The sequence below is a fragment of the Nematolebias whitei genome, chromosome 1, assembly GCF_014905685.2.
Source record: "Nematolebias whitei isolate Nwh7 chromosome 1, NemWhi1, whole genome shotgun sequence".
In the NCBI taxonomy this organism is placed as follows: domain Eukaryota; kingdom Metazoa; phylum Chordata; class Actinopteri; order Cyprinodontiformes; family Rivulidae; genus Nematolebias; species Nematolebias whitei.
In genome coordinates, this window is record NC_056498.1 from 23,003,401 (window position 1) to 23,016,600 (window position 13,200).

At 40.8% G+C, this 13,200-nt stretch overlaps 2 long non-coding RNA genes across 2 annotated transcripts; both read right to left on the reverse strand.

Annotated features, from left to right (window-relative positions):
- Positions 1 to 5,844: 5,844 nt before the first annotated feature.
- Positions 5,845 to 6,329, reverse strand: LOC119408900. Its single transcript, XR_005186751.1, has 3 exons — positions 6,261 to 6,329; positions 5,991 to 6,166; positions 5,845 to 5,890 (listed from the first exon to the last, which is right to left on the reverse strand). It is a non-coding gene; the product is annotated as an uncharacterized LOC119408900 (long non-coding RNA).
- A 2,227-nt stretch (positions 6,330 to 8,556) lies between these two features.
- On the reverse strand, positions 8,557 to 9,086 carry LOC119408893. The gene is made up of 3 exons (XR_005186750.1): positions 9,006 to 9,086; positions 8,739 to 8,852; positions 8,557 to 8,630 (listed from the first exon to the last, which is right to left on the reverse strand). It is a non-coding gene; the product is annotated as an uncharacterized LOC119408893 (long non-coding RNA).
- Between the last annotated feature and the right edge of the window lie 4,114 nt (positions 9,087 to 13,200).

Consider the following 13,200-nt stretch of genomic DNA (forward strand, 5'->3'; position numbering starts at 1 on the left):
TGCTCTGGGACATTTATTTATTTTCATGAATAGTTTATGAACTCGGTCACTTTAACAGCCTACAAGCTCACTCTACTGTTTATTGCATTATATTTTGCACTACTGTTATGATCAACTCGTCCTGTTTATTCTGGTAATTCTGGTATTGTCATTTCCACTTAATCACCTCATCAGTACATAACTGTGACTCTATATAGAACCGGTATGCACACCTTCACTTTACTAAGTTTCTCAGGTTCATACTTTATATTGCACTATTGTTTACTCTGGCCTTGCACATCCATTATCTACCTCTCATCACGTTATTGTCTTCAGTCAGCGTCCCTTTGTCTCCTGTTAGTCACTATTGAGCACGTTGCATCAGAGGTCCTGCTGCTGTTCACTTTTACTTTTATATTTTTTATATAACTAGTTGTGTTAGTTTATTTTTGCTAATGTTGTTGTTTTGCTGCAACTTGAGTAGGAGTGTAACGCAATTTCAATTTCTATGTATGTCCTGTACATATGCAGAATTGACAATAAAATCAATCAATCAATCAATCAATCAATAAACTGTCCCTAGGTGTGAGTGAGAGAGTGAATGTTTGTTTGTCTCGTTTGTCTCTATGTGGCCCTGTGATGGACTTGCGACCCGTCCAGGGTGTACCCCGCCCCTCGCACAGTGATTGCTGGACATGGGCACCGGCGACCCCCGTGACCCAAAATGGAATAAACGGGTAAAGAAAATGGATGGATGGATATTGCCATTCCTTACTCATGGATACAGTTTTTTAAACAATCATGGTTCAATTACGATGGAAGTATTCTTTGCTAAAATCAGGTCTTTACTTTCTATTTTTTTATTCAGAATTACTTTGTTCTAGAGGAGCATCCCTCCTCTTTTGGTAAAACCTCGTAAAAAGAAAATACTGTATAAGAAAATGCAAAGACATTACCTAACATACGTTTTAAAAAGTGGTTTGAATTTAAATATAAAACAGATTATTGGTTGGATACAAAGAAATAAGGGAATAACCACCAACCAAACCTAAAACAGTAGTTTTGTTATTTGATACACACACGCTCATGCAGCTCAGTGCTTCAATGCTTAAAACTCACCTCTGCAATATGGAACAGGACTGTCCCAATGTCCTGAGTCCAGGCAGCGGAGTCGGGATGAGCTAACAAGTTCGTAGCCATTGTCACAACCAAACACAACTTCACTCCCCACCAGAAATTTGCTGCCATCTCTGTGACCAAACTCTGGAGATCCAGGGTTCTGGCACTTAACAGGCTCTGATCACACAAACAGCCACCAGATTCATCACAGTAAAAAAAAAAAACCTCTTACTGTTACTGTAAGACTTTTATTTCTATTCACTTGATAATTAAACATGGCTTTATGTAACGCATCAGGGTCTTGTTACCTGTGCAGTTTTTGCCATCTCCAGAGTATGGGTGAATGCAGGTGCAGGTGTAAGATCCATCTGTGTTCTGACAGCTGGCGTGATCGTCGCAGTCAGAGCCCAGAGCACACTCATCCACATCTGGACACAGAAAAATGTCAAAAAATTGCACTGGTGAACTGCAGTATGCATCTAATATAATTCATAATTCAATTTCATAGTTTACGACATGAATTTCAGATGCTATTAGTTCATGTTTTGGTACCTAGACAAGCCGGTGGATGTCCTCCCCACTTGCCGCTGTTGCTGCAGCGCACCTTGGTGTCTCCCAGCAGGTAAAAGCCTGGATTACACTGATAGACCACAGAGCTGCCAGCGTGGAAATCTGTCCCCTGAAATAAGCCGTTCGCAAGAGGGTAAGGAGTTCCACATGACACTCCTGCAACACATGCAGATAAAAACAAACTGTTAATTGATTTCTAACAATTTAAACAGAATTAAACTATAAAATAAAATATAATAAACAATGTTGAATCAGTTATACTCTGAGCTCTCTCTATATGACTTTCTTGTAGCTTGGTATGTTCATACCAACCTAGTTTTTGTTTAGCAAAAACGCAAAAAACACACAAAGCTCTAATACAATCAGCACACTCTTCTTAACAAGGGATTTTATGAGTTATGAGCCTAATATCTCCCAAGAAATATAAATTAAATGGGCACCACAATGGCTTAGTGGTTAGCACTGTTGTCTTACAATAAGAAGGTCCTGGGTTCAAGCGCCAGGTTGGGCCTGATGTCTTTCTGTATGAAATTTGGATTTTCTCCTCATGTTTGTGTGGGTTTTCTCCAGACTCTGGTTTCCTCCCACATGCCAAAACATGCATACTCAGGCTGCCTTTGAGCCCAGGCCTTTCTTGAAGGGGAGATCGATGACCTCACTTATTTGCCTAGTTAAATATAAGTTTAAAAAAGTACAAATTCTGAAGTTGACAAGTCAAGTGACAACGTTAGCAGGACACAACACATTCTTATGTGTCTCTGCTGGCCTCTCCTCCGGAGTATTTTGGACATTAATCTGTCAGTGTGTGTGATTTGTTATCTGTTCTTGGATGTACGTCACTACCGCAGGGATTAATTTGCAATTAAAATCAGAGCTATTTGGCTCTGGTCCTCACGTTCACAGCTGGGCAGAGGGTGGCTCCACTCTCCTTTATTTTGGCACTGCAGCACTGGCTCCCCCACCAGGTAGAAACCAGGATCACAGGACATCTGCACCTGAGCACCGGGGCTCACCTCCACAGAGGAGACGTGCAGGTGGGGCACAGCGTTCTCCAGCTTGGGACAATCTGAGACAACACACATGGGGGAATCACCAGGTTTAAAGCTTTCCTAGAGTATATTTACAAACAGATGAACAACATGTACAATATAGTTTTAAATATGAGAATCTCTCTTACCAACACAAAATATGCTGTTGAGGTTTACTTTGAGCTGGCCCACCACACCGTTAAGGAAGTCAGGCCAGGCAAGGACGTTTCCTCTGTGGGTCACATGAGAGGCTGGACAGCTGCTGGCTAGGACCCTAATCTGTAGGATGAGCAGAGAAAAATAAATTCAGATTGTTAATATAAAAAATATATTTGCTTAACTATTCCAGATTCCATTTTTAACTATATAAAGTTATGCCCTGTTCAGACCTGGCAATAACAACCATCTTGGCTGATTCAGCTACAAGTGGATTGCTTTAAAGAAGAGTGTTAAAATTATTTTAGTCTTGTTTTGTTATTGTCATAACCTTGACTCAAGACTCCTAGCCAATAATAGACCTATATCTTCAGGTCTCTTGTAAATGAGTACCTGAGGCTCAATGGGACTAACCTGTAAAAATAAAGGTTGAATCTAATCTAAATTTCATCTCAAAAATTCTAGAGAAAATAGTTGCAGGTCAGTTGCGTGATCATCTGAAAATAAATAATCTGTTTGAAGAGTTTCAGTCTGGGTTTAGAGCTCACCACAGCACTGAATTTGCACTGTTGAAAGTTACTAATGATATTCTCAAGGCCTCTGGCAATGGATAGGTGTCTACACTGGTCCTGTTAGACCTCAGTGCTGCATTTGATATGAGAAGAAGACAAAAGAGAATAACCTTCACATCAATGTGAAGACGACAAAGGAGATGACTGTGGACTTCAGAAGGAACAAACACACCTACACCCCCTGAACATAAGAGGATCTGCAGTGGAAGTGGTCTCCAGCTACAAGTACTTGGGTGTACACATGAATGACAACCTCAGCTGGAGCAACAACACCACCAGTCTGATCAAGAAAGCACATTAGAGACTCTACTTCCTCAGGCGGCTGAGGCGAGCTGGTCTGGGAAGCTCAGTCCTCACCTCCTTCTACAGGTGTGCAGTGGAGAGCATCCTGTGCTCCAGCATCAACGTGTGGCATGGAGGCTGCACAGCTGCAGAAAGAAAAGCTTTGCAGAGAGTGGTGAAGGCTGCACAGAAGTCTGTTGGAGTCAGCCTCCCCACCATCACAGACATTTACACCTCCAGATGCAGGAAGAGAGCCACCTGCATCATGAAGGACCCCACTCACCCAGCACACACACTTTTTGCCCTGCTCCCTCAGGAAGGAGGTTGAGGAGCATTAAGTGTAGAACCACTAGACTGAGGAACAGCTTCTACCCTGAGGCTGTTAGACTCATGAATCTCTAACCAGAAGAATCAATGTGAAAAAATCACATCGTGTTGCTGCTGATCTTTTTCATGCTGAGTTCATGCGTGCTCATCTGCTCACTTACTCATGCTCATGTTCGTGCTGCTCTTCGACGTAATGTTTTTATGCTATTAGTGCTTAGTGTATTTTAAATGATGTTTTTCTTAGTTCAAATCTTGGATGTTATCATAGTTTTTCTTTTACATTTTATTGTTGGATGTAACTGGGACCCTGTGTACATAACTTCGCTCCACCACATGTACCACATGTGGTGCGAATGACAATAAAGAAACTCTGACTCTCTGACTCTGATACAGTTGATTATAATATTCTACTACAAATATTTGAATATGATATTGGAATTACAGGAACAGCTCTGAATTGGTTTAAATCATATCTATCTGACAAATTCCAATTTGTAAATGTAAATAATGAATCTTCATCATACACCAAAGTTAGTCATGGAGTTCCTCAAGGTTCAGTGCTTGGACCAATACTCTTTACCTTGTATATGCTCCCATGAGGTAATGTTATTAAACAGAATAGGATACATTTTCATTGTAATGCTGCTGATACAGTTATATTTGTCCATGAAACCAAATTAATCCAATCAGCTACTTGGACTACTAGCATGTCTTAAAGACATAAAAACCTGAATGACCCTAAATTTTCTGCTTTTGAACACAGACAAGACTGAGGTTTTAGTTTTTGGACCTGAGCATCTTAGGAATACATTTTTCAGTCTTTCTCCCTCCTTAGATAGCATTAATCTGTCCTCCAGCTCTAATGTTAAAAATCTTGGTGTTATTTTTGATCAGGACGTCTTTTATCCGGCACATTAAAAACGTTACTAGAACTGCCTTCTTCCACCTGCGTAATATTGTTAAAATTAGAAACATCTTATCTAAAAATGATGCAGAAAAACTGATTCATGCATTTGTCACGTCTTGACTGGACTATTGCAATGGTTTATTATCTGGATGTCCAAATACTTCTTTAAAATGTCTTCAGTTGATCCAAAATGCTGCTGCCAGAGTCTTAACTGGAGTTAGTGGGAGAGATCATATCTCTCCAGTTTTAGCTTCTCTTCAATGGCTCCCGGTTAAGTCCAGATTTGAATTCAAAATCTTACTTCTAACCTACAAAGCTCTCAACAACCTAGCTCCATTTTATATTACAGATCTTATTGTTCCATATTTTCCTAACAGAGCACTTCACTCTCAGACGGCAGGCTTACTTGCGCTTCCTAGAGTTTCCAAAAGCAGAATGGGAGGAAGATCTTTCAGTTATCAGGCTCCTCTCTTGTGGAACCAACTTCCAGTTTCTGTCTGTGAGGCTGACACATTGTCCAGTTTTAAGACTGGACTTAAGACTTTACTGTTTGATAAATCCTATAGTTCGGGTTGGCTTGTTATGTTGCTATAGGCTAAGACTACTGAAGGACAAACTGACCTAATTTCTTTAAATGATTTGCTAAAATTGAATAATTTTCGGGCAGCACAGGCACCACAGAAACCCTCCACTCCCAAAGCTCTGTGGTGGAGGAAGTTTCAGGGTCTTCGCCCTGATCAGCTGCCACCAACCTCTACTCTACGGGTAAAGAGGAGGAACTGCTGGCCTAAGGGTCAAACACAAGTGAAAGCTTTTCATATGTACCTGCTGTGGAGTGAGAACCCGATCCCAGATGTTGAGTTGACTGATGGACCCAACGAAAGACTCAACAGGGTTGAAGCCTTCTCCTCTCTGATCCTGGTCCTGACCTAAAACAAGCGCTCCCCCACCTAAATAACAGAGTTAGGACTAAGGTTAACAGCTCCAAAGGAAGTGAGCTCATGAGAAAACAATTGTTAAAAAGAAACAAGTTTGTTAACAGAACTACACCTGGGATAGTGGTGCCAACTGATAGGCCTTTGCCTCCATCTGAGGGCTTCCCGTTGATGTAGATCCTCCAGTCTCCGTCCCAGCTCCTCCAGGATACACCGATGTGGAACCACTGGCCCGTGTTCACAGCAGGACAGTCAGTAATCCGCTCCTTTCCATTCACATACAGCACCCACCTGCAGGTAATCAGACAAAGCAGGTGTTAGAAAACAAGAAAGTGTGTACGGTATAGTGGAAATGATATTTTATTCATGTAAATGCATCACTGACCCGTTATAGTCTATGAGAAGAAAAGCATTGTCACTGCCTTCCACGGCATAAGAAACAGGTGTGCCATAATTATTTGTGTCTGATGACCTCATCCAGAAAGTACAGGTGATTTCTGTCAGCGCCGGCATAACTCCGTCCATCATCACGTAACTGTGGATACCAGACACCTCGAAGTCCAGGTTGAAGGCAGAGGACATTTCTGAGAGGAGACACAGGAAATTTGTTCATAAACAAAACATTTCTGTAAGCCAAGTATGTTGCGCTATAAGATTAAATGCTTAAAATCTTCATCAGGCAGTTAGCTGTGTGAATGTTTATGAAGCATTCACTCTACTGTGATCCATTTTTCTTCCGTACATTTTTCAGCATCTTTCTTGTTCCACAATTTGAGCTATTTCAACAAATCCTATATCAAAACGTTTATCTCTTTCAGGACAATCCTGCTATGACTTTTGGTATTGGTGCAACTTTAGCTTGTTGAAATATTTAGTCTTTTCTGCCATTCTTTTTCCTCATAGGAAATAAATTGAGCTCATTTTACATCCTTCAGCTCTTTAGATGTGTTTACAACCTTTAACTGCTCCTTTCACATTTTGTTCTGGTTCAGCTTCTTCCAGCTTCCTTGTGCAAATTTAAACTTTTTTTTCAGCCACTTTCAGCTAATTTCAGCTGTTTTTTCAGCTGTTTTGTGATCCTTTCAGATTCTTTCTGCTAACTACATTTTTGTGCTTCTTCTAACTTACGGCTAATTTCAGCTTGTTATGCTCCTTTCAGCTTATTTTCGCAAGTGTCAGCTTTTTTCCTACCTTTTTAGCATTTTTTTTTTTTTTACCAGTAATCTAATTATAGCTGTTTTCAGATAAATTCACTTTTTTTGCGCTAATTTATGCTACTTTCAGCCTAATTAAATTATATCTGCTAATTTCAGCATGTTATGCTCTTTTCGAGTTATTTCTGCTGCTTTCATCTTTTTCCTGCTATTTCAGCTACTATTTAGCTATTTTAAGCTAATTTCAGCTTCCTCAGCTAATTCCACATTTTTGGGCTGATTTCAGCTCTTTCTCTTTCCTTCTGGTAGTTTAAGCTTCTTTCTGACTTTTCAGCTTTTTTGTTGTTGCCAATTTCAGCTTTTTAAAGCTAATTTCCTAATTTTTGTGCTCATTTCTGTTTATTTAAACATAATTCAGCAAACATGTGTTCTTTCTGCTTTATTCTGCTAACTTAGGCTTGTTCTTCTATTTCAGCTATATTTTAGCATGTTTTTAGCTAATTTTAGCTGTTTTTAAGCAATAAGCATTCACACTCCATTTTCACAATTTCTCTAGTTAAAAATGTCTGCTCAAGATGTGTTTCAGTAACACGTTTGCACACCAGATGTAAACAACAACACTTTATTATCGCTTTCTCAGATTTCCTCCTCTTTGGTTGCCATGACAATGTGTTATCTGCCCTGTACAGTAGTACCTGTCTCACACCTGGTTCCGTTAAACCCAGGGAGGCAGCGGCAGGTAAAGGAGCCCAGACCGTCAAAGCAGCTGGCTCCGTTCAGACAGGGGTTCGGATTGCACTCGTCCACGTCCACCTCGCACAGACGGCCTCGGAAGCCCTCCACGCACTGACACCTGAGACAAAAAGGGAGACAAAGACAGGTAACACCTCCTCATTTTCACCTGAGATCAGTTTCTGTGAAGACACTGCATCTACAATAGTCCACATTTAGGTACACAAATGTATCTGTGCAGAGAAGAAATAATTCTTGACAAGCGTATAATTAGTACTGAAAGCTGCTTCAGTCCATACAATAACCATTTTATTTTACCTGTAGCTGTTAACAGCATCTATGCATGAGCCTCCATGTAAACAAGGAGCACTATAACAGTCATCAACGTTGATCTCACAGCGATCCCCGGAGAATCCAGCTGCACAGTTACAGCTGTATCCTCCTGTCAGGTCCTCGCACACACCTCCATTCAGACATGGGCTGGACAGGCACTCATTGATTTCCAGTTCGCAGCGAGACCCTGAAGAATTGTAGAAGAGAGAGACCAAAAGAACAGTTCAGATCTTTTGGAATGAAGTTTTGTGAGGTTCACATAAACCACTATGAAATTATTTATCTGGTCAGCCTGGGATTAGGTCTGAAAATGTCTAATAAGAACTGATAAAAGTCCCTCTCTTGCCAAGGGAAACATTTTCAAAACAATTAAAAAACCCTCCAGAGTCCATTTGTTTTTGATTTAAGCAACTTTGCCTAACCTGTGAAGCCATCTGTACAGCTGCAGGTGAACTTGTTGACTTCATCCACACACACTCCTTCATTCAGACACGGGGAGGAGATGCACTCGTTTACCTCGGCCTCACACAGAGAACCTGAGTCAAACAAACAGAGTGCCTTTCACAATTTTGACATAATCTGTAAAACGGCCTTTCCTTTGTTGAAAAAAATCCATAGCTTTAAGTTGCTCATAGATCTCTTACCTAAAAATCCAGGTTTGCACTGACACTGAAAGTCTCCCATCCCGTCCTTACACAGACCTCCATTCTGGCACGGAGCCGAGTCACACTCGTTTATGTCGATCTCACACTTTGCACCTGAGGGACAAATATCACGGGCTGACTCTAACGACCATCAGAACAGTGAAAAAACATCCCTAATGTGGTTAGGGTGAACACCAACAACATAACAACAGAATAATAATATTCTAATCACAGCAAATGCAGTAGTGAAAAGATGTGGTGTTTTACCTGTGAACCCAGGCATGCAGGTGCAGACATAACCAGCTCCAACCTCCTCACATATTCCCTTGTTCTGACAGGGATTCAGGAAGCACTCGTGGAAAACCTGCAGGAATAATAAATCAAACTTTCTTGCACTGTAGATAAATCCACTTACATTTACTATAAGTGTAGCTGTTCTTAACGCCAACTCAACGCTACAAGGGTACCTGTACAAACTGTATTTGTACACCACAGTTTCAAAGCATGCGCACACTTTGGTCATTTTACAGTTCAACGCTTCGGATCATAATAGAATTCATAGACATGAAGTCATACAACTTCAAATTAGGATCAACACAATATTACTGTTGGGGGACTTTATGTAAAGGTCATGGATGTTATCACTTACTAATCTTAAATGTATGTGAAGTCAAAAGAGTCTTTTTGTCTACTCAGGAGTCTGATAACTGATAACTTCTGACGCCTTCAAAAACTGTGAGCTGTGAAGCAGAGGTCGTCCTGACCTCGCCTCTGTCTGATAACGAGTATTTAAGCTTTTCCTAACTCTTTGTCTGTGGACAGACCTTGTGACCAGAGCTTTGTATAACACCGTTGTAAGCCTGTTTTCAATGCTGAACCCCTTGTAGGAAGTAAAACTGGGTTGAAAAATCTTATTGGATCCTCTCTGTGTGGCTTATTTGATTAATGATTTGATGACAGGATAATTAAATTATCCAACAGTTACACAAAAAAGTAAAACAGTATGTGATAAAGTACACCCCTTTTGTCGTTCGGTGAAGTAACAGGGTCAGTAGCAGCCAGGTGCACTGATTAACTATTACTGGTTATATAGGAGTGAGGATCTTTATAAAAACATTGGTTTGGGTAATTCGCTGCTCTGGAGCATACAGGTGTGTGTTAACACAAAACCAAAAGGTAAGACATCAGCACCTGTTTATGCTCATTACTCTCAGGAGGATTGTAACACTATTTCCAAATATTCTGAGGTCAGTTTTCCAAAGTGAAGATGAATTAATGTCAAATGAAAAAAGCCCAGTATTGTATTCACGTGTCAATTAAACACAAACTCAACCTGACAGCAGAAGACCTGCAGCTCAGACATCTCATAAATTAGGCTGTAAAGTTGTATCTGAACAAACCTCAAGTGTTGCAGCCATGTTTTTTGGACAGTAGAGACCAAAGCGGAGGTGTTTGGATGGAATGTACAGCAGCACAATTTGTGAAAGTCAAACCACATTGGCAAAAAAAACAAAACAACGAAGAACATCTCACACCAACTGTCAAGCACAGCGGTGGAGGAGTAATGATTTGGGCTTGTTTAGCAGCCACTGAGTTAACCATAAACTATGTACTGTAACAGTCATAACAGAGTCATGTATGAACCGATGCCCACAAATCTTTATGAATTCAAACAACGTCGTGAAGAAGGCGTGACTACTAACCTGACTGCTGGCTTGGTAGTCTTCACTGACCTCCACCTCTGGAGCAGCAGTTACACTTTCCTCCTTAGCAAGAAAGCTTGACCCAAAACCTGACAAAGATACCCAGTAAAATACAAACACAACAAATATGAGTTGGAAAAAACACATTCAGGATCTTTAGTTTGGGGAAAGGCTAATATCTACGGCCCAGTGGACTCACTGGAGCAGCGCTGTATGCTGGATGCTCCTGTAATCGTGGTGGTGCCATAAAAAGGACAGGAGAGGCAGTAGGAGCGCCCGTGGTCAGGCTGGTAATAATCTCTTGGACAGGGGTAACAGGGAACCAGACCGGTGCGAGAGAAGTGACCCGCCTTGCAGGGAACTATAAATGAGACGTGTGGAAGAGGAAAGTAGAAAAGTGAACAAATTACATAATAAAATGCTACAGTCATCCCAAATTGTTATAAAAATAATAATCATTGGTGGAAAAAGGCAAAGAAACTCAAAGCCAACATTTTATGTTATATTTGCCATTTATGTATTTAAAAAATAAAATTTATAAAATAAAAAAAAAAATTGTTTTCTACTTTTCTATGTCTATCCATCTAACTCAGAAGGTCAGTTATATCTCATGTCTAAATTTGTTACATTTCAATAAAAATACTAAAAGATATGCATTTGCTTATAATTTTTAAATATATTGGTTATTTTCCCCATTACTGTTCTGCATAACGCAAGTACAATCAAGTCAAATTAAAGTGTTTTTCAGACTATAAGGTGCATTAAGTGAAACAAAGCAGTCAGATAAGTCAAACTTTATTCAACTCATTCACAATAACTCAGCGTTGTTCAGTTGTACCACATAAAATCACTTCGAGGTCGGTAAGCACAACCAGAATTAATACATAAGGCGCACTGGATTATAAGGCTCACTGTCGATTTTTGAGAAAATTAAAGGATTTTAAGTGCGCCTTATAGTCTGAGAAATACAGTAAAGTAAATAAATTAAAGTAGAATGAAAAGACAATGAGGATGTTTAGTTTGTACGGTCACACTGCATCACCTCCACACTCGGTGTCGTCCACGGCTCCTCTGGTGACAGTGGACATCCCACCAGGACACACCAGACACTTTCTGGCACCATAACCAGGCTGGAAGTGACCGAGTGGGCACGACTCGCAGATCTCCAACCCGTTCAGAGAGTGACTGCCAGGTTTACACTGACCTGATCAAAACACCACCAGAAAAACAGAAACAAGTTAAAACATCAAACCAACACAATTTATACTGTAGTTTTAACCAGCGCTGCCAAGTTAAATACCTGTTTACACGTCAACAGTACAGTCCCTCACTACTTTGTGGTTCGACTTTTGCGGACTCGCTCTTTCGCAGTTTTTTAACGATTGTTAACTTTAATATTACTCACATGATTGGGATGGTAAAAATAAAAAGTCAACCAAAAAAAAAAAAACTTTGGGCAGGTGCCACCATTTTGTAGTTTTCTTTCAATAAGCCTACACTGTACCGCCAGTCCAAAAGAACTACATTACCCAGAAGTCAACAGTGCTTCCGGCCACTGCTTTCTGCTGAAATGGAAGGAAAGTTTTGATCCAATCCAAACCTGACAAAATAAAAAAAGTTTGGTCCTTATTCATAGTGACTTCAGTGCTCAGTGGATGCAGAGAGCTGATCAGAACCGGACCAGAACCAGACCAGAACTACTTCCAGCCTCATCGGTCAATCTGAGTGCTGCTTGCCAGCCCAGGGAGCCTCTCGAGCGTGGAGGTGTTACTTATCTTCTCCGGTGCTCACCTGGACTTTTTTTATCCAGATTTCTCTGGATTATTTAGACTCGATCAGGACCATTGTGTGGTTCTGTGCTGGCTCTCCGAAGGTCCAACTTACTCAACGGCTGCAGAGAGCCGATCATAACCAGACCAGAACCGGACCAAGGCTAGTCAGTACCCATATAATATTTTGCAGTAGCTACTGTGCAGTACATATACGTATGTTGTTAAAATGACGTAGGTTTAAGAGTTTAGAACATTACAAGAGTGTGGGAAGGGTTTATAAAGCCTTAATATATATAAATACTAAAATAAATGCAATGTTCCTACATCACAGTTTTTCATTTATTGTGGGGGTGTCTGGAACATAACCCCCATGATAAACGAGGGACTACTGTAGTATAAAACTACAGACTTCATTATTAAATAATGATAAAATTCCACACATTTTACCAACAGAAAAATGCAGAGATGGAAGTTTGTGCATAAAACCCACCTTTGCACTCATTGATGCTGCGGGAGTGCAGGTAGGCTGTGGAGGTTCCTTCAGGACAGGACTTACACTCCAGTTGACCCTCCTGGTCCTGGTAGGACCCCAACCAGCAGCTCTCACACTCATTATATTCCAGAGAAAAATAGGTTCCAACTGGACATTGGACTGGAAAAAAAAAACACATTTAAACATGTTTAACATGTCATACGTTTTCATTTGTTTTTAGCTGGATGCATTCCCTTTTCGGCCTTACCACACATTCTGCCTTTGAGCACCGAGCCCGGTCTGCAGAACAGAGAGGCCTTCTTGCTCTCCAGCGATCTGGGATCAGAAACAATCATTTCTGATGACACATGAAAACTGGACAGTGGCTGCTTGGCCAGAGTTCGTTTCAGGCGATTGGTCAGTTGCTCCAGGGTCCGCAGGAGCCTCTTCTGATTGGCCACCTCTACGGAGTCATTCCTCGACAGGGGCAGAGGGATGCTTGCTGGGAAAATTGA